Source organism: Typopeltis vanoorti, chromosome 21 (genome assembly GCF_054136105.1).
Source record: "Typopeltis vanoorti isolate ZY-2024b chromosome 21, IOZ_Tvanoo_1.0, whole genome shotgun sequence".
Taxonomy (NCBI): domain Eukaryota; kingdom Metazoa; phylum Arthropoda; class Arachnida; order Uropygi; family Thelyphonidae; genus Typopeltis; species Typopeltis vanoorti.
In genome coordinates this window covers 47,681,353-47,702,613 of record NC_143569.1, presented here as the reverse complement: position 1 = coordinate 47,702,613, position 21,261 = coordinate 47,681,353, and positions in this window count along the sequence as shown.

Sequence of the window (21,261 nt, the reverse complement as noted above, 5' to 3'; positions counted from 1 at the left end):
ATGATGATTTCTGGCATGGAATTAAACACACAGTTTCTATCATTCAGTTGGTGCCTAGCATTATAAGAATACCAAGTGAGATTGTGTTTCGTGATGCCTAATTTCCTTGGTTGGGTTTATTGTTATCAATCTTCTGGTCCAAACATTTACACGCAGTGTACATTACTGAAGTAATTCTTAATGGTATGGAAATATTTATTCATTATTTCACTTTAAAATCTCATCCTTTGTAACTCAAGTTCTCCAATAAGTGTGCGACAAGGTTGTATAAGAGAAGAATCAAGCATATCGCACTTGGATTCCATCGATCTTCATCTTCCTTTTCTCTTTATACTGAAGATGATGTATCAATCATACATCGTTGCCGATGCAATAGACCCAATGCTCTTCTGGCTTGTCACCTTTCCTCCAATTTTTGCTGTTTGACAATCCTGGAAAATGCTCTCCTACATTTCAAATATGCAGCATTTTAATGACATCTTAGATTTTATTTGTTAGAAAGCAGAGGAAGAATCTTATCACAAAAGTCTCCTAGTACTGATGACAGTTCTCAGACTGTGCTTCAGAGATGACTCCAATTTCTATATCTCCTATTTATTCTCTCCTATTCTCCTGGTGTCTATCCGGGAGCCAGGAAATTGTCCATTATTCAACCGACTCTTAGGAAGAACGATAAATTGTTACAATCAAATTATCGTTTTATTGCTGTTCACTTCTTTCTGGAGTAACGGAGAAAACTACGAGCACTCAACTTCTACGACGCCTGGAAACCTATCAGAAAATAAATGATCAACACTATTAATTTTGTCACCGTAAATCCACACATCTTCTTGCTTTTGTCACACACATTCGGACAAATGCTATGGAAACGTTTCGAGAATCTCCAGTGTTCGCGCTTGGTATCTCTACAGCATTTGATCATGTTTGGCCCAAAGGCCTATGAAGCATGATATCATCATATGGTCTGTCTTCTGACCTTCTGCGAATAGGCTGCTAGCATTGTCTCTCACCACACATTATATGTAATGGTAGATACATGTTTATCCTGAATCACAATTTTTGATGATTGTATGTTGCCCAACTCTTTCTCAATGACAAATCTTCGCTATTCAAATTAAACCCATCGAAAATACCTACTAGTGAAACTCTATATTATTTTGCAACCGTTCTTCGTTGAGATTCTGATAAACTTATTAACTTCAATGATAGCAAACGTCATCCTGTCGTATTCCTTTTCAAAAAAATAACCCTTTTTCTATACTGATATTTTTAAAAATATTATAATCTCTAGCTAGTTGAGATTTTTCTATAATACCAATCTTTATTGGCATAAATGTCACGACAATTACTGTCTCCTCAATATCCAAGAAATTAAGGTTTCTCTTTCGCCCAAGTCGTTACTTCATCTCATAACACCGATTAACTATACTACTATACAAATTCTAAATCGGTTCAAGCCCTTAGAGATACCTAAAAATCTTCGGTTCAATACAGAAAGGGCAATGAGGCGATCAATGACCATTCTCTCTCTCTCCCTCTCTCTTATTAATTCACTCTACTCTTGCACATATTCAGCTTCTGCTGCTTGCATTACTGTTGATTACTGTCCATTGATACTTGTAATTCTCGTATCCTCCCCCTCCTCTCTAAACGTTCAAGACATGTCAAGCTGCTGATCATCGTCCCTTCACTATTCAGCCACTCACACCACAATTTTTTCTTTCCCACTACTTAAGAAAAAACCTTCTTTCTTATGTATTTCTTAGTACGCATAATTTGCAGGTCTACAAACCTTTTTAACACAAGTTTCTTCCTTTTCCTCTACTTTCTCTCCATACGTTATGTTGACAAAGGTTGTGGTAAAAAAAAAATGCCTGTTAAGTCTATTTTTATACTGAATGCGACTACCTTTGGCATGAATGACAGCAACCACCCCTTCGGGGTATACTTTCAACTAATTTCTGATACGTTGCAACAGGAACACTCTTCCATTCCTCACGCATACCTGATGACGATCTGGAGCGAATTCGGCGTTCTAATTCGATCCAAAGCTATTCGTGGGGGTTGAGGTCTGGACCCGAGCAGGCCAGTCCAACACTTCAACGTGGTTTGGTGGAAACCAGTCTGGGGCACGCACTGCAGTATGGAATGGAGTATTGTCGTGAGGAAGCATGCAAAGGTCACTGCCGAAGTATTTCCACAGAGTCGAAAGCATAAAGTTGTCCAGGTAACCATCAGACGTCATGGATTTGGGCACGTCCGCCAATGGACCAAGCCCCATTACGGAGTCTCCACTAAACTTAGCACTTGGAATGATGCAACCCTGCCAGACTGTTCCCCGGGTAATCTTCGGATCCAAATACATTTGGAAGCGTGATTTGTCGCTCCACAGAGAGCCCTTTTCCAATTACCTACGATCCAGGAACAGTGCGAAAGCCACCATTCAAAGATAATAGCGTTGAGGGTGTGTGTGTGTGTGGGGGGGGGGGTGATGTGTGGCTCGTTCGCAGCAGCTCTGCCGTGGTAACCTAAGGTATGCAATTCAGCGGACAGTTCTAGTGCTGACAGATTTCCCTGCAGCATTTTCAAGGTTTACTTCGAGGTCTGCCGCTGATAACGTGCGGGATGCTCGAACATTCGACACAGCTCTTCGATCTCGGTCAATGAGTGTCGGTGGCCTTCCAGGCATTTTCCCTCTGTGGTAGCAATATCAACATTCCATTTAGGAATGACATAAGCAACGGTGGATTTTGGTGTACTGAGGCGGGTAGCAATGTTATTGAAAGACCACTGATGTGACACCTACTACCATCCCACGTTGGAAGTCTGTCAGTTCAACTGAACGTGGCATGCGGACATTTTTTTTTTTTTTTTTTTTTATCAAACTTACACAGACACTCCCTGAATATTTGCATGGGGTAGGATTCGAAATTTGCATGGCACGTAAGGTGTCCAAATACTTTTGTCAACGGAGTGTATATGGTAATAGTGTTATAAGTAAACAAATTTTCGTGAAAGGCGGGGACGGTTACCATAAAAGAAAAAAGAGCCAAACTTTGATTGATTTCTAGTATTGTTTATAAATATCGATATCACATGAATATCTATGAAAGTCTCGATGTCATTTTTAATGCTATGTGCTCACTGAAGACCAGAAATGCATAAAAGAAGGCATTCTAATGCGTTACAGAACCGGCCTTTATTGATAGATTAGTATAAAAAAAAAACATTGGGGAACACTGATTACATAATGTAATCAGTGTATGCCACTGATTACATTATTACATTGTAATAATATAATCAGTGGTATACACATCGTTCCAAGATGTGGTCCATCGGTCTGACTTTCCTATCAACAGCAGAAATTCTTGCTTATTAAATTTTTTATACTATCGTGTAATATCATTCTCGAAAGGGGGATATGCGAAACCTTCTTATCTTGACTTTAGAAATCAGTCAATTTCTATCTCTCATCATCATCGATAGTTGAGTTAATTTCCAGCAGCAAAATGCAAAGTTCGAGATGGCAAATGACCATCTAATCTTTTTAATCCTAACCCGCATTGTCATAGTGAGAAATAGTGTGAATTCTACGGTCAGTTTTTCTCAACAGAGGAATCAAAAACTGAAGTGTCCCGGATCTAAAGAATCCGCTAAGACTGAAATCAGATCTATAAGGTCTTTTTTTTCTATTCATTTAGCATCATAGAAGTTACTCCAAGGATGCCTTTCGTTTTTTTGTATTATTTATCCGATATAAAATATTAAATAAAATCGTCGAAATTTTTTTTGGTTTAATAGTAAAACAGATTGCCAGGAAGGTGAAAGAGTCCATTTTTCCCTTGTACTTCCTTTCCTGCTGAGGACGCCACCTATATACAAGAGCTGGTTCTCAATTGGTTCTGGGATAAGTGAATAAAACATATCGTTTGGCAAAAATTTCTTCGCCATTGTTTAAAAATGTTTTTTTTTCACTGCTACACTTATTGCAACATTTATACATTTCTGGAAGCACATTTCAATATTTTTTGATGTCCGTTTTTCTTTTTTGTTTGCATAATTATCTTCCTTCATCATAAAGATTGAATAAAGTGAATAAAGATTTTTAACTTCATCTTTCTGAAATCACCATTACCGGTGACTCAGTGTATTTTATATGATAGACAAATCCAAGCCCAATGAGTAAGATTTTTATGAGTGAGAATAAATCTTCGGCATGGGAACTGTTTCTTTCTTCTTCATAGCAATGCGCCTGCACATGACTGTATTTAAAAAATAAAAAATTTGCTGAGCCATTAACGGGAATTTAAAAAAAAAAAAAATCATCATCACTTAAGAACCTTTTGCTAAGACGTGTTTCCTCTCCTAAAGAAAAAGAACTAATTCATTCTTACTCTCTTGACTTATAATCGCCGCTATATTACATTCCTTGCCAAGTACTATGTCTATTTTCGTAATCATCACCAACAAATATATCGGTGAGATTCTAATCTGACCGATAACTACTCCCAAAAAACTTTTCTGTTTTCTATTTACGACCATTTTCAATCATATTACGCTTTTAAACCTTCCCTTTACTAAGAGTAGAGGGCCTTTAACATGTAATCCTGTTGGGACCTAGCTCATTATTACAACGCTAACAAGCAAGGACAAGATGGAACATATATAGACATTTTTATGTCAACCCCACATCCGAAATACTCTTAACCCATAACACATTTTAGTAGTGATTGGGTTAAGAGTTAGATTATCTGGGCACCCTACTCTAGAGACCAAATAAAAAGGGTGGCGGCTCACATATAGCGGACAATGAAAGTCATTTAGGATTAGAATTCAGTTTTATATTCGATCCATTTCTTATCGGTCCAAGATGAGTTGATTCCACTAATTACGGGTTTTAGGCCATTAATGCAGCCAGTTTGCCACTTTTCTGCTTTATCCCCTAAGAGCGAGTATTTTATATCTGTAATAGGTGTGTTCATGGGATGGTTTGTCTGTTTTGAGGGACGAAAAAACCCAGTTTCTGGGAGAAGAAACCCCTCACAATAGGAAATTGACTAACTCACCTTTAAGTGAAATGCTATGATAAAAAAAAAATTGAAACAGATTTCTACAAAACAATAAGAAATGTTAAGTTTTGACTGGTTGTTGGATTTCCGAGAATTTCGTCGTCTCTATGTTTGCCACTGATTTTAGTTTTCCGATGCCGAGAAATATTAGCGGCGTGGAAAAAAGAAAGTCCTTGAAACAGCAAGTAGTGATAGTTGAGGCTTATTTACAGAGAAAACTATAATATTTTATTGGGTTTTGCTTTGGTTGTATGAATGGAAGTGATTGGAAAACTCTTAACTTCGTAGGTGGTTTTCTCTGATTCTTGTTTGACTGCAAGAATTTAAAAAGCTAAAGTGCTGAAATTTATTTTGAAAGAGATAAACAACCACAGTGTGGAGAGGGGAAGGAGGAGTGTATTATGACTAAATTTAATAGGGAAAATGTATAAAGAAGGAGATTCGCCAGATATTAAAAGTTGTTATTTGTGCGCTGTACTGGAATATCAAAATTTATTTTTAGTTAATTATTTGGTTAATTATTAGGCTAGGAGAGGAAGATTTCTTGTAATCCACGTTAACTATTCTTAGGTGAAGACTGCAGGATTTTCCGTCATACTTAAATATGTACTTAAAGCTTCTACAGTGTCTCCTGATTACAATAAGAGTACTTCAACGTCTTGTTCCTGAGGTTATTCCGAAATAATTCGAGTGTTATATCAATATGGGTTACGAATCAGAAGCTTCATCGTTGAGATTCGAATCTATAACACTGTAAGCGAGTAGGCATCGAATTGTTTGTATTCATATTCATACAACATTTGAATTATTTCTAAAAGACCTCTGGAAAAAGATGTTGAAGTACGACATTAAAAAAAAAATTAAAACGTTTATAGAAAAGGCAGCGCATGTGTAGCGCAATTAACAAAAAGGGTACATCGCAAGTAATTGTGAAAATGGCATTTTCGATGAATGGGTGGATTCTGTAGGAGATATTATGATGGCAAAGAATTTTTATTGAGGAATATGGGAGTGGATTTCGTGACGAAGAATTCACTGACAGTTTTAACACCGGATGATTGTCATCTTCAGATTACCTCCTTGCTTACTGAAGATCTTAAATAGCTCAAAAAATTTCAGTCTTTAGTCTCTAGGACAGTTTCCTAATTATGTAACCTTTAGCCCATATACTTTTATGTGACTTTTAAAAAAAAGCAAAGCGAAAGAAAGCGACTTATTTCGGATCTCATTCATTCAGTGTCTGAATGAAGAATTTGCTGATGGATGATTCGGCTTTGATAGTCATTAGAATTGACCAACGCAATCACTGGACTTCGAGCCTTTAGATTTCCATTTGTGGGGTTTCTATGAAAAAAAAAAATTATCCGGAACACAAGGTGGATACAGAGAAACTACTTCAGCGAATTTTCAATACGACATGCATTACTAACTTATTATATATTCATAAGTCATAATACACAATAAGTCACGATACACAACGATAGCAATTTTGAACATTTATTTAACTCTGTGAAACTGAACTGCACGAAACAGTTCCACAAGAAGTAGTTTTACTTGTACAAATAAAGGTTTCAAGTAACCAGAGTCGTAACTGTTCAGAATTGGTCCCACGTTCATAGGACATCTTTGACTCAGAAGTAATATTTTCACGTATGAACATAGTCACTAGACGTATTGTATGGTATTGTAACCTATACTGTTTTTGTTAACCTATAATTTGCATCCTATATCTGTTAAAGTACTCGAAATTTCGAGTACTTTAACGACAATACTTTAACGACTAACTTTTCAACTACATTCATCCTTGGAGCAAACTTCACATAACGTGACTGAAACCTAATGAGATTATGATCACAATGCTACAGCAAATCCCTCAAGAGAAATACTCATTTAGAAGGTAAAAATGCTATAATATTAAACCTCTTGATTCCTTTAGTATTATCTGCAACCACTACATTCGTTTTATGATGTAAGAACACTCATACGTGTCTCTGTATGCAATGGGAATCGAACCTGAGTCGGTCGAACCTAAACCCGAATCGTACTCGAATGGGAAGTAATTCTATCAACAGCAAGTAATTTTTCTTCATTACGCTCCAGTGTGCTTCGATTCCGAGAGTATCAGATAAGGTTTTGATACGAAGTGCAATCTAAATGTTAGGGGGATTAACTCTTTTACGCAGAGAAGAGGATCATTACCTTTTACCAGTCATTAGTGTAGACTGTTTAGGATGTTCTTGGGTTTGCGATGGGTTACCAATAATACATTTGCACGAAATAAAAAAATAAAAAATTACTCAGAAGGTGCCAAATGTTATGCGTGAGAAAGGCATGCGTTTAGTTAAAAAGCCAGCATTCCTTGCTATCATATGAAAGCTCAGAGGAAAAGCATCCCCCCCCCTCTTGATTTTTTTTGATATGATGAGGATCTCTCACAAGGAACTTGTTCAATTTTTTATTTTTTTTTTCTATCAAGACGTTTTACGATGGTTGTGGAAAAAAAAAAAAGAGAGAGAGACCATAGATATGAAACAGAAGCAACCATGTTCTCCACCATGACAATGCTCCAGTTTCTTCTAGTTTATTCTTTTGGTAGTTTCTCTTAAAAAAAAAAAATCACGTATTTCTGAGAAGACATTCTGCATTGTTTAAACGACGCCTTTCTTTCGGATTCAATCTTTCTGATGGAAATATTTTATTTAGTGACCCTCACCGATTCAATGCGAATCGATGGAAGCACCAAATTAAATCCTTCAATCGATTTTCTTCACTGTTTTCAGACATTGAAGGTAAAGGTCGAAGGAGACTCCTCTGAAGTGATCCCGCTAAATACCTGCAATTGCAAGATTACTAGCGAAATCGTTTTGAAAGAAATTCCCTTAAATTTTACTAGGATGAGATGATGTATCCTCAGTGAACATTATCAGGTATTTAAAAATCAATGGAGTGGCTCGAATCTGTATCTTTACACGTATCGAGACTGTAAAATGAAGTTAAGTTCGATTCCTAGAAGTACGATGAGGGTCAATACCACAAACTCAAAATTTTCCTTCAACGAAATAGACAAACCAGCCTGTGAACACACGCAGATCGCAATACAAGCGCTTTATCATGTAATGTAGTTTTAATATTTACATGTATTTTTCTTACGTTGAATACATATATTCGAGTGAATCCGAGCGAATGCATTATTCTGGATTTGCAGTGATGGAACCAAACCTTAATACAGTCAGTCCAACAAAAAGTAGTACTTTCTATTACAACTCAGTCCAAACAGCAAAGTGAGAGCATGTTGGATTCCATGGAAGCGAAATGCCAATTCAACTCATTACCATTTCTACGAGTTCTTCATTGACAACACTACTGCTAATTCTTACTTTTTTTAGCCGCCATTATTTCATCAGCACTTATAGCTTCCAATGGCAACATCTCGTTTTGAAGAAGTAAGATTATCACTATTTCTTTATTCCAGAATACAATTCTTTGCTGTAGAAGAAGATCATGAAAGATTTCTCTAAATCGATAAAAGCTGGCCATTTTTCAGATAAAGTGGTAAAAAAAAGAAGAAGATAAATCGAGGTGTATACACTAATCCAGACTTTTTGTGCAGTCCAGGTTTCCTGACTCTGTCCATTGGGATGAACATTTATCCCCCCAGTCACTGAATGACTCAAATAAAGTCAGATGCAATGATTAGTTCACTCTCATGTTGCGTGTAATCATATCAAAATATCGAACTAACAAACATATTTAAAATTGCCACAAAATTTTGAACATAATGGTCCTAAATGCATACCAAGATATCTGTAATAAAATGTAATTTAAGAGATTTAGATTGACACAGATGTGTAAATAGAAAATACATAAAAAAGGATAATGTTATACTCTTACTCTAATATAATTTACATCTTGCAATGGCTTTTTCACGTTAAAATTACTCAAATAACACGTTACGCCAATAGCAGAAAAATTTAATTATGAATTGACTAATGATAAAAAAATTGATTTTGTCACAAATAAACCTCCACGCTACAGTCAAAATTGCAAATTCAGCTCATTGATAGAATGGCTGAGATAGCATAATAAAGTTCAAAGGCATTTATTTACAAGATTCTACTCTCCATGCGAAAGCAGAATATTAAACCCGCTAACGTACAGTCTACGACTTAATAAACGCTTTCAAGTATTGATTGCTGAACATTAGAAAATTGTTTAGTTGCTCAGGGCTTGGAGAGCTGTTTGTGATGTATGTGTGTGGTTATTTAAAGACGGGAAAGAAATGACGTGTGTGTGTGTGTGTGTGTGTGCACGCGTGCGTGAGTATTATTATTATATATTAAATTAAATTAATAAATATACCAAACTATTATTCTTTGAAGGAAAAGTCCTCGCATAAAGATCTGTCCATAGCAATTTTAATCCAATAATGAATGTGTAACATTCATTATTGGATTAACTTATGTTATTATATTCATAATTATATATACTGTATACAGACACCATTCTTCACCCTTAGAGAGATGCATCACGGGAAATGGCAAGCCGGGTGCATCACCTAAATACCCTAATTGGAAGATTTAACACATTGTGGAAGGAGAGGGACTTGAAAAGACGTTCTAATAGAGGATATTATAGATCCATCCATATTTTATAGATAAATATAGAAATCTTAAACTAGAAAAAAAAAACTATTTTTGAAGTTGAGTATAAATATGAATGGATCCATAATATCCTTACATATCAATGATGAATACGTAATACAACATATAAGAAAATGACCAGAGAGACGATAATAAAAAAAAGTAAGTATTGAGGCAGAACTCTTGTAAATAATCTAATTTATTCACCGCAACTGAATTCAATTTAAAATTAGTATTATACATTATTATTATACAAATAATTATACAATTTGCGTAGAAATAATTATTATTGAGGTTACTGACTCAAACAATACTTAATTCTATCACCAATATTTAAGATTACCTACAGAAGAAATCTATCCTCAGCAAGTCTATTACCAAGTAGTCTAAAAGAGATATTTCAATATTATTATGAAGGAACTTAATAATGATTGAGCTGGCCAATAGAAGACATATCATTCATATTCTAAAAAAAAATCGGGAAAAAATAGGAATTGATGTAATGTTGTTTCTGGGAATGACAAGATAAATTAAAAAGGTAATGATAAGAATTCCGTACGAAAATTCTAGAATAGAATCACTCAGTATTATAACCATAGTGAAAAAGAGACGGTGACAAAAAAAAAAAAAAAAAACTTAAGTAAAATAGAAGAGCTAGTAAAACGCTGTATCCCCTCAGCATCTTCTAAACGTTTTCAGGAGAGATCTACTTAATAACACATTTCAATGAACAAAAAAAAGATCTAGCCATCGATAACAATTCTTTTATTTATATTTATATTCGATATTCGATAAAGAAAAATGGATCTGAACGTAAGAATTCTGGTAGCTGATTAGTAAGGAAGTAAAATAATATCCGCATAACATCCATAAAACCAGTTATACCAAATAACATCCATAAAACAATGAACGATCTAAACTTAATATATTTTTCAAACTTTATTATAATAATATTATACTAAAAAATTATAGGTGTATGAAAAATTTTGAACATTTCAGAAAATAATATAAAGTAATTTGTATGTTTTAATCATAATTTATAAGTAGAATATCTATAAAAATCTATATTTTTTCAATATGTTAATAATAATTTAATAAATGTTTCAATAAAAATTTAGTTAAATAGGAGAAGAAGAAAAAAAAGCAAACGTACTTATTAAATCAGCCGAAGTAGTTCAGAATCTTAATATCATTTGATTGTTTCGACATACTTCGCATAACACCGAAGCAATTTTAGTCGTAAAAATATTTCAAATGCAATTTTTATTCGTTTACTCACAAAAAAATGGAGATAAATAGGAGCAGAATTTCTCTCCAAGTATATGTTTTAATCAACACTGTTTGATTATCTAGTTTAGAAATGTGTGCAAAAAAAAAAAAAATAAAATAAAATAAATAAATAAAATTCTTTAATTTACATAATGCACTGTCTAAATTGATAACAAGATTAACGCATTCTGCGATATTATATTATATTCTAAACAAAATATATAATAAACAAGAAAACCGATATTTTTAGCGACATATTATATAAACAAAACACCATAATAGATGCATTTCATTGATATTATTGCGTGAGTAACATTAATATTTTCATTATAACGATAATTGGAATGTAAATAAGAATCTGAGGACAAATCTTATAATTCTTTTTTGTTCTCTAATACACTATTAAACTTTATTTATTTTTATACATAATTAAATAAAACTTTATTATACATTTACAATTAAAATATAATAAGTCATACAAAAAGAAAATTATTTAAATTAATTTTTTCATTGATACACCAGTAAAATGAATTGATGATAATGATATATTATTAGGTTGTAAGCAATATAAATAAAAAATAAAAAATAAGCCAGTCCTTATAAGGACTTTAAGGACTATAAAAAATAAGAAAGAAAATCCATACCATGGAGGATATTTATTTATTGGGAGTAAAGATTCCATTGCAGATTGAAGTTAAATATCATGGAGTGATTCTATAGTAAACTCCTATTCAGCAAACATATTAGTTACGTTACCTCAAAGACATCGAAAGTTTTAGCACAGCTCTACCCTATGATCAACAGACAAAGTAAATTGCACACGCAAACAAAATTAACAATTTTCAAGATGGTAATTCGACCGGTTATCACTTACGCATCCCCAGCGTGGAGCCACACAGCAAATCCAAACATTCTATAACTTCAAAGATCACAGAATAAGTGATCTTTGAGGATGATTCTGGATGCCCCTTGGTTTAAAAGAAACACCCAGATCCATAGAGAAGTTAATATCTCTTATATCTCTTCCTTTCTCATAAATCTAGCTGAGAAGTTCTTTACCAAGACAAGTAACCATCCAAACTCGTTAATCAAGGAAGCCTCGGAATATAATGAAGCAGAAATTAACAAATATAAAAGACCAAAGTCTATCTTAAGTTCAGCTGAACACAACTAACTTCACTGCCCTCAATGGGCGAGCATATAGCTCACAAACACTCCATTCAAAGTTCTTTCATTACAAGACAAAGGGGAATATGAAAAGCAATTTTGCTTCACCCATCTAGCCAGAAATGTTAAATATTAGGTTGTATTGGGATCGGCGATGCGGTGATTAATACCCTTGGAGAGTAATGCTGTAACCAATGAAATTCTAACTGAGACTCGGCTATTGCTGTTACCCTCTTGCCATGATCAGAGCTTTAATAGCTCAATAACACCTTATCCCTATATTGCCCTCTTCAGATAACGGGGAAGATGAAAAGCATTCTTGTTTCGCCCCGTATTGATTGATAAGTATTTTGTGGATTATACAGTTAACCAATTAAAAGTAATAACTATTTTAATGAATAATAATTAAGCACAACAATAATAAAACATTGTCTTACAAATGACTAAATCCTTTTCCTCTAAACTTCTAATATTTCACAGAGTTAAACGTATTTAAAAGATATATTTTAACACTAAATATAAACAGTATTTATAGAGACATTGCGATGAGTATTTATGAAATATTTTATCTCAATTGCACACAATTTATGAACATTGGCTTGGGCGATCCCTTTGATTCACCAGACGTAATGAATAATTAATGGTCTATTGGAATTAAAAATATACGACGTTATAATTTTCAAGGCAAAAGTGAAACACACTACAGAAATCAATTATTAAAAAAAAAAAAATAAATAAAAATGATATTCCTTTCGACGGAAGCCAACATGAACGACCGAGAAACTATTGCGATGGTTAGTATAGTCCGCGCATAATCCTAATATCTCCGAAACAATCCTGTCTTCTCATTGGACACGGCAACACATAAATGTGGCATAAGAACACCCTCTGTAAACTAGAAGCCTGGCGTCTACTGGGTCGTTGCACACGGCACCCTCCTCTCAGCAGCGGCAACACGTTAGGAGGCGAACGCAGTTGGAAAATCGACTTTCGCAAAAACAAACATGGCGGGCGGTTTCGTAAGACTAGAATGTTCGTCCGAGCGGGAGAAAAAAAAAAAAAAAAAATAAATTAAATAAATAAATAAAAAGAAACACTCGCAGGGCAAATTCGAAATATCATAAACACACACATCCAAGTATATGAAAAATCCTCGCTACCAACATGGGCTCCGTTAAAACGAACGCGTCTCCCTTGCTTCGGAGTCCGAGCTTTTGGGATCGGCACATGGGAATGGCGGAGTTGCGTTGTGGGGCTTTTATATATAAGAGGTGCGAACAATACGCTACCCTTCTTTTGATGCCCCGGTGCAAATGAAAGTCTGTTCATCCTCAACATCCGCATCCTTCCATAAATGGAGGACAATAGTCCTTTCCATGAAATGCTCTTCCAGCATCTCTTTCATACACCCCCCCCCCCCCACACGTTCTCTTTTTCTTTCATCCCCAATCTGTCTCTCTTACTCGCTCGCTCTTTCAAGCAATACTGTTGTCCATTGCTTTGTTAAAAGCAATGGTCAAATGTGGTGATTCGTTGAAAATGGTAACAAGTACGTACGCACACGTTCTCTAGTCATGAACCCGACGGGAGGGATAAAAATGCACCCTACATGAAGACAATGGCAACCAAATCCGTCTGCTATTATCAGACCTATGTTGTGCCTTCCCCCCCCCTCATTTCCACTCCCTCCAGCGTTTCTGAAAGCGACTGCCACTCTTCGCTCTAATTGACTTCTCTCACAAGCTATTCTCCTTAGCAACGGAACCGACTTCTGTAGAGAGAGAGAGAGAGAGAGAGAGAGAGAGAGAGAGGTAGCTTTACAAACACAGCATAGAAATATCTCGGGTTCTTTTCATCGCCAAGACTCACAGTGTATAAATACAGTAGATGATCCGTGTCTCCTGTTCCTTCTCTCTCTCTTTCGTTCTCTCTGTTGATGTTGTCAATAAAAGGGAGGCTGTGATGATAGGAATGACTAAATATTAATACTTAGAAAATGAAATACTGTATTAGAAGCTTTTGTGCGCAGGCGCACTTTGCAGTAGTTGAAGATCTGCAACGATATCGTTGTTGTCAATTGGTGAACGATATATATATATATGGATATTATATAACTTGTGTGTATGTGTGTGTGTGTGTGTGTTTGATGCCATGTCATGCACGTGGAGGTTTACTTAAAAAAAAAAAAAGAAAAGAAAGCAAAACTCCTAAGATGTCTTTTCATTATAATGAGAGGTGCGCCCTTGGTGATATTTGCACCATTTGACGCTACTCTAGCAAGCACGTGTTCAAAATCCTTCCGTCACATGCAATCAAGGCAATGTATCACGTGGTTTCTCAATACCTAGAAACGAGCCAACACGCTTTTAAAAAACATGGCGTTAAGAATCAAAGCAAAATAACCTCGCTAGCAAAACCACCTTCATTTGGTCACTTGAATGGGTGCTGATGAGATTTTTGACACACCAATTCCTATGTTTTTTATTTACTCTTCTGTTTTGTTTACCTCTTTATTTATGTTTTATTTTATTTTATTTTTTTATTTTGGTACTAGATACGCAACCTATTTTTGGTGACTCACGGGGGTGGTTGGTGTACATTCCTAAACTGTGTCGTGACACGCTTCGCCACCTGCCGGCATCAGGTTATGTTAGAGTAGATTTTATAGAGAAAATAAATCTGGCAAAGACGGATCTTTTGACAGTTTTATAGCAGGGACGAAATGTTGTAATACTTTATTCACATCCTCTCCCCTACCCCATTCCCCTTCATTATTTCAAATGTGGAAACAAACTTCCGCGTTATTTGGACTTGTATTCAAAACCGAGTCATTCATTTTTTTTTAAAACCAGAAACATTTAAGTGCAAATATTAACAAACCCACTCCTCCATACGTTCATCATTATATGGATAAAGACACTTTCTACCGAGAAAGTAGTGAGAAATCTCTGCCACTAATAAAATAGTAAAATTGTTTACACATACTTTTTTTTTTTGCCATATTCATTTGTACATTAGTGACTTTTATCGTCAGTATCAACACATATGTAGAGATAAATAATAGTTCTGTTGTAAACAGACTTTCAATTATTATACCAGCCTTAAAAAAAAAAACGCATTTATGTATTACCGCTATAGCTTAGACTCTTAGCACTTCCATACGAAGGTTGAGTGTATGATGGCTAATTTTTTTTCGCTTTGAAAAACAACTTTACAATAAAAACAACGTAAGTTAAACACGTGTGATCTTACTAACGAAGTTAGTCTTCTCGATGCTCACGTTAAAAACAATTGTTTAAAATTATATAACAAGTACATCAGCGACCTCTGGCTTAGTGATGAGAAAAAACGCGAACTAACCAAGAGAAACTTGAAGTATTATTATTATTATATTAAATTGTAGGTGTTAAAGAGATTTTTAATGTTTTAAAGAGATTATTTTAAATATGATTTTTAAATAGTCTAAAAAGCTTTCTTTTAAAAAAGTATTCTTTTTTAAATAATAAAAATTAAATTTTTTATGAAATAATTTACAGTTCTCATCATTTAGCTTTTGTCCCGTTCTCTCAAAGAAACAGTTACGAATGTTTTAGCATGTTAATAATAAGTATTTTTTAATACTCAGTCGTTGAGTTTATTTTTATAGGTAGCCAAAATAACTACTCGATTATATATTTCAATAAAAAATAATAATAACCGAAAATCCATTTAAAAGAAATATAAATCCACAAAAATCGACTTCTACTAATATTCAAATTGTAATATGTTAAGCTCCCAAACATGTCGCCTGAAAAGGCATTCAAAACATAAGATAGCAACGCTAGCGTCTTTTAAACCATTTTACTTGCGAATGCAATGTGACATCAATGTTCACTAAACCATCCTACAGATTGACAGAAGGACAAACAGACCATTCTTCATGAGTTTATTCGTACAGAAAGAAGAAATAAAAAAAAAAAAAGAAAGAAAGACCGATTAGAACTACGCCTACACTTCGATAGAAGAAAATCACCGACATCGCATGGCAAAATGGAGAAGAGGGGTGAGGGGGAGGAAGCATTGGAGAGAAAAGGGGGTTTGCTGATGAGGAACTTTGACAAATATAAGTGCAATATTTAGTTCCACCGCAGAATTACGGCGAATCCCTTGTAAAAGCTCATTTAGCCATGTCTCCATGAGGGATGAGGGGGATCGATACCGCATCGCTCTTGACAGCATCCCGGCTAGCAGGGAGAGGAATTTCCGCCGAACACAGCAGAACGACGACACCGTCGGTCGGAGACGGTGACGACCGTCGGAGGAGGGGGGGGAGAGAAAAGGTTGAGGGGGGCGGGATGACGAGCTCGGGGCGGAAAGCAGAAGGGGAGGGACGGCAGAAGGGGGGGGTGGATTAGGACTGTACGGTCCGTAGTCTCCGCTATAGCTCATCAGCACATAGGCTTAGGGTCGTGAGCATGCAAATCATATATCAAGGTTGGAGCTGACAACAGGCCTTCCCGAATCTGCGTAGCATGAATAATAAATGGCTCTCATATTCGGATCGGGGGTATGTTGGAGCGCGCGCGCCAAAGAGAGAGAGAGAGCCTCCACAAACGGATGCTGGCGAGGAAAGAGAGAGACGTACTGAGGTGGGAAGACTGGGGGAAGGGGGAACGTAGGAAGATGAAAAATGACCGCTTAGTTATTATAGGGGAAAAGCAATTGAGGCTCCATCGTTGGTTGAACTGTGAACTCCCTTGTTAGTACGGTAGAGATGCTGCCTTCACGTTCCTGTAGTCACCCCTTGCATACTTCTGGATACTTCAGTATTCATGAGGTCTCCCCTTAATGAGCGAGGAAATTGCCGGGCCACCCACAATTTCTAATTTTTAACTCGTCACTGCCCTTGTTTATCCGCAATGGCTTTCGTTGGGTTTAATTCTTGGTTCACAGACGAAGTCTCTGTCTCGTAATATATACGTTGAGAAAAACTTCAGATGGCCTGGCTGACCTGGCGGGGGTATTGATTCTGGTAATCAATCCATCCAGAAAGGTTCAAAATTTATCGGGTCATCCCGGAACTAATAACTACGACACACACACGATGAAAGAATCGGGATCGATCAAGAAAAGTTGAAGATCTACCGCTCTCTCTCTTTTTTTCGTTTCTTACTTATTTCTCTCTCTCTCTCTCTCTCTCTCTCGATGTTTCTATCTACCAATCAGTATTTATTTTTCACCCTTTTTCTATCTTTCTCTCCATCCTTGTCTCGTTGCCGTTACTTTCTCAAGTCAGAACCCGCCCTTTCGTCTTCATTTTTAAAATTTTATTAAAAAAAAAAAGCGAGTGAGAGTTTTTAAAATGAAGTTTTATCAGAAAATAGGTTCCTGTAAAGTCTCAGAGCTAATCAATTAAAGCAAGTTGGTTGAAAGGTTTAGAAAGAATTCCGAACTACAACAAAACATGAACAATTAAAAAAAAAAAAGAAAGAAAATAAAACATCATTTCGATACTTCATCTAATTCCAAAATATTTCGATTCTTACGTGCTGAAATAAAAGCCTTTAACCAGAATTTAGTATCATTTAAAGAAAATATCGAGCATTACTCTTATTACTCACTAGGTGGCACTACCGTATAAGAACAGAAAAAATATACAGTATTTCTGTGTTGGAATAAGATTTAGTTTTAACTCTTAATTATATCGATACATTTAGATTATGTTATTCTAGCGACATTTCTGTTAAACTAATAAATATTTCCAATCTCGTAAAGAACAACAGTGTATGCAATGCGATTTTAACAGTACGTATGACTGTATATTCAGTAACAATACTACAATAAATTACATTCATTACTTTTCCATATTATAGATGCCATTATAGGCGTAATGTTAGTGTTGTTGATAGGATATTTCGTGACGAGTACATGTTTCTTGTTTTGCAACTTTACTAGGTCCCACCCATTTTGAGTTATATCCTCCCAAGCTTCAGCCTCTATAATTTGTTTTGTCTATACCTGTTTCACAGCACACAGTGTAAGAATAGAATTCTAACATTGACTGTTCACGCATACGTACTTTTAACGTTACTGACTCCTGGCTCCATCTAGTGAGTAACTATAGTAATAGATTCATTATTATAAATGATTTGCATAACGATCGCTTATGAGTAGTGTTAAATCAGGATTCCGTTTTTTGAAGATATTGAAACTAAAACAATGTATTCTGTTTATTTTTTTTATTTTACTGCGACGGATATATGAATATATTTTGTAATATTAATATTTTATAGCTTAGGTTTTGTATAAATGAATAATATTGTTTGGAGCTTAAAAAGATAAATGGATGTGTTGTTGGACTTTGGCGACGTCTGGTGGTAAGAAACATAAATAAACTTTTGTAAAGTATTTTGTTTCATTGTTCTGAAATATTTGGTACGATTAATATGTCAAAAAAAAAAAGCAAAAAAAGAAATCTATGTGGCTTTTATTGATTTAAAAAATGTTTAAGATAATTTTTCATCCATGAATTTAAACTAAAATAGTATGCGAATTTCCATTAACAGATCGCCTACCAAATGATTAAATAGCTGAAGGAAGCTATGAAATCAACGGAATGGAAATAGAAAAAAAATCTACGATTATGCAAATGTTAGAAGTCAATATATCACCGAGATATGTTTTTTCTTGAAGTATCAACCTAGAAAACAGCAAATCTCCATTGAAGCCTCTTACAAAGAATAAAAAAAAAAAAAGTCTTCCACCATCTTCCTTTCCATTCTATCTTCAAGCCAGCTATCTTTCTGACCCCTTATGGAATTTCTCTCAAAACTTTCTCTTGTTGTGTGAACAGTGCTTAAGGTTTTCACTCATCGAACAACATAGAATTTATTTCCGGTAACCATGACAACACGGTATAAACGTTGCTGTTTTTAGAGTGAAGAGGCAAAACTTGGGATACACAGGGAGGAGGAGGGGGGGGGGGAAAGTATCTAAGAGTCTCTCTCTCTCTCTCTGGCTATATCTTTGTGCTTGTGTGCGTGTGTGTGGAGATGTATTGAAGGGAGGATGAAGAGGGAGGGAGGGAAGAAACTAGAGCCGCACACCAGCTCTTATTTTTCGCTGACGTCTTAATAATCCCTTGGCGACGCTGCACTAGTCATGAGTGCAATATGCTTTCCAGGTCGTCAGGCCCTGTGCCGCTTTGACGATACGCTCCTTACAGGAGTAGAGAATCTCAGTGAGCGGGCCATATTAAGCTGTCCCCCTTCTGGCAGGATCGTTGGAGTGGAAGTGAAGCTACAGGACCAGCACAGGATGAAATGAGACAGCTTGTTGTGGACACTGGCCTCCCGCCGATTGGATTGGCACGCGCTCGGAAAAGATCGACAGATAGATAGAGAGACAGAGAAAGAAGAGAAGGGAAGAAAAAAAAAAAAGTCTATTTTATGAAATAACTAGCTTTCTTTTCTTTGAAGATCTTATATGTACTTATTTGTACTGCAGACGAAACCAACACTGCTCTTTTAATATTCTTAACTCCTCCCCCTGTAGACTGTTTGTTATTTATCTTGTTTTAATTCTTTCAGTAAACAAAACATTAAAGAATGAAACGAAATAATAAAAAAACAACTAGCTGTTATTTAATTAAACTGTTCGTTTCTTTGCATTTCTTTAAGTTATTTAAACAAATTGAAAGAATGAACGTAGAAGTACCTTACAAGATCTAAGCTGGTATTTTTTTTTAAGCAACCCGACATAGGAGAAAACGAGGCGCTTGCTTTTTAAATCATAAATTTATGGAATCACATGTTTTTTCATTATTATTATTATTATTGGTTCTTTACAGGCCCTGAATAGCCAAGTATTCTTAGCTTTCAAACCAATAAATTTTTAATAGAATCACATGGCTAATCTTACGCCCACCTTCCACTAATTCACCTTTAGTTGAAGAGTCAAAAGGCTCTTTACATTGTAGACCGAATTCGAACCTGGATCTTTCCAACCATGGTCAATCTCGACTGAGCTAAGGAGAATCTGTCTTCACTAGTATACAGTTCCAAAAGCATTTAGATGATCAGATTTTGTTGTGAAGTTGTACACGTTGGTTTCACCTCCAAGGTATAACTCTTCCCAATTCTCCAAAATAGGTCATATTCCATGGATTAAGCATTATCCAAGGCTAATCAATAGACCCCTTTCTATAAATTAAAAAAAAAAAAAAAAAAAAAAAAAATGTCGAAATCACTATGACGTTTAGTATTTTGTTTTGGAAATGACTTTTTCCAACCCTGGAAACAAACAAATGACATACGAACACAACTAAATTAATTTCTAAAAATATAAATTAAAAACTTAAAGTTCTTAAAAGAACTGGGAGATGGACTGAGTCCTTGACTCTTTTATCCCGTCATCTGAATGAAGAAAATCTGTGTGGATGGGGTGTCATTGAGCTAAAAGCTCTAGTCATGGCTAAGTAACGGCAATAACCGAGCCTCAGTTAAAACTTCATTGGCTACAGCATTGCCATTCGTTACCCTGGAAGTAAATAAATTATCAAATTAAAAACTTATCCTTATAATAAGGACTGGCTTAAAGGGGCAAAGCAAGAATGCTTTTCATCTTCCCCGTTATCTGTAGAGGACAGTGTAGGGATAAGGCGTTATTGAGCTATTAAAGCACTGATCATCATGGCAGGAGGGTAATAGCAATAGCCAAGCCTCAGTTGGAACTTCATTAGCTACAGTATTGCCATCCATTACCCTCCAAGAGTATTGGATTCAGTTCTTCAAATTAAAAACTTCTCTCTGTCAGGAAGATTATAGAACAATAATATGGAATATTTAATGGTGTGTTTGTGATATTTTCAGAAATTTAAAAAGTTAATTATATTTCTAAAAAATATTTATTAAAATTTTTGAATAATATATCACAAAGTATGATTTTTAAGAAATATATTAGATATAACATTATAACGAAATACTAGATCAAGATAGTTCGCTAAACTAGGCTGAAATTACAAAAGGATAAAATAAACGTTTTAAAATGTAACCTAGTTCCTAGGGAGTCAAAAAAAGCTTTACATTTGGCTAATATTATTTAATGTTTAGTTAAGTTGGGCAAAATCCATATTTACT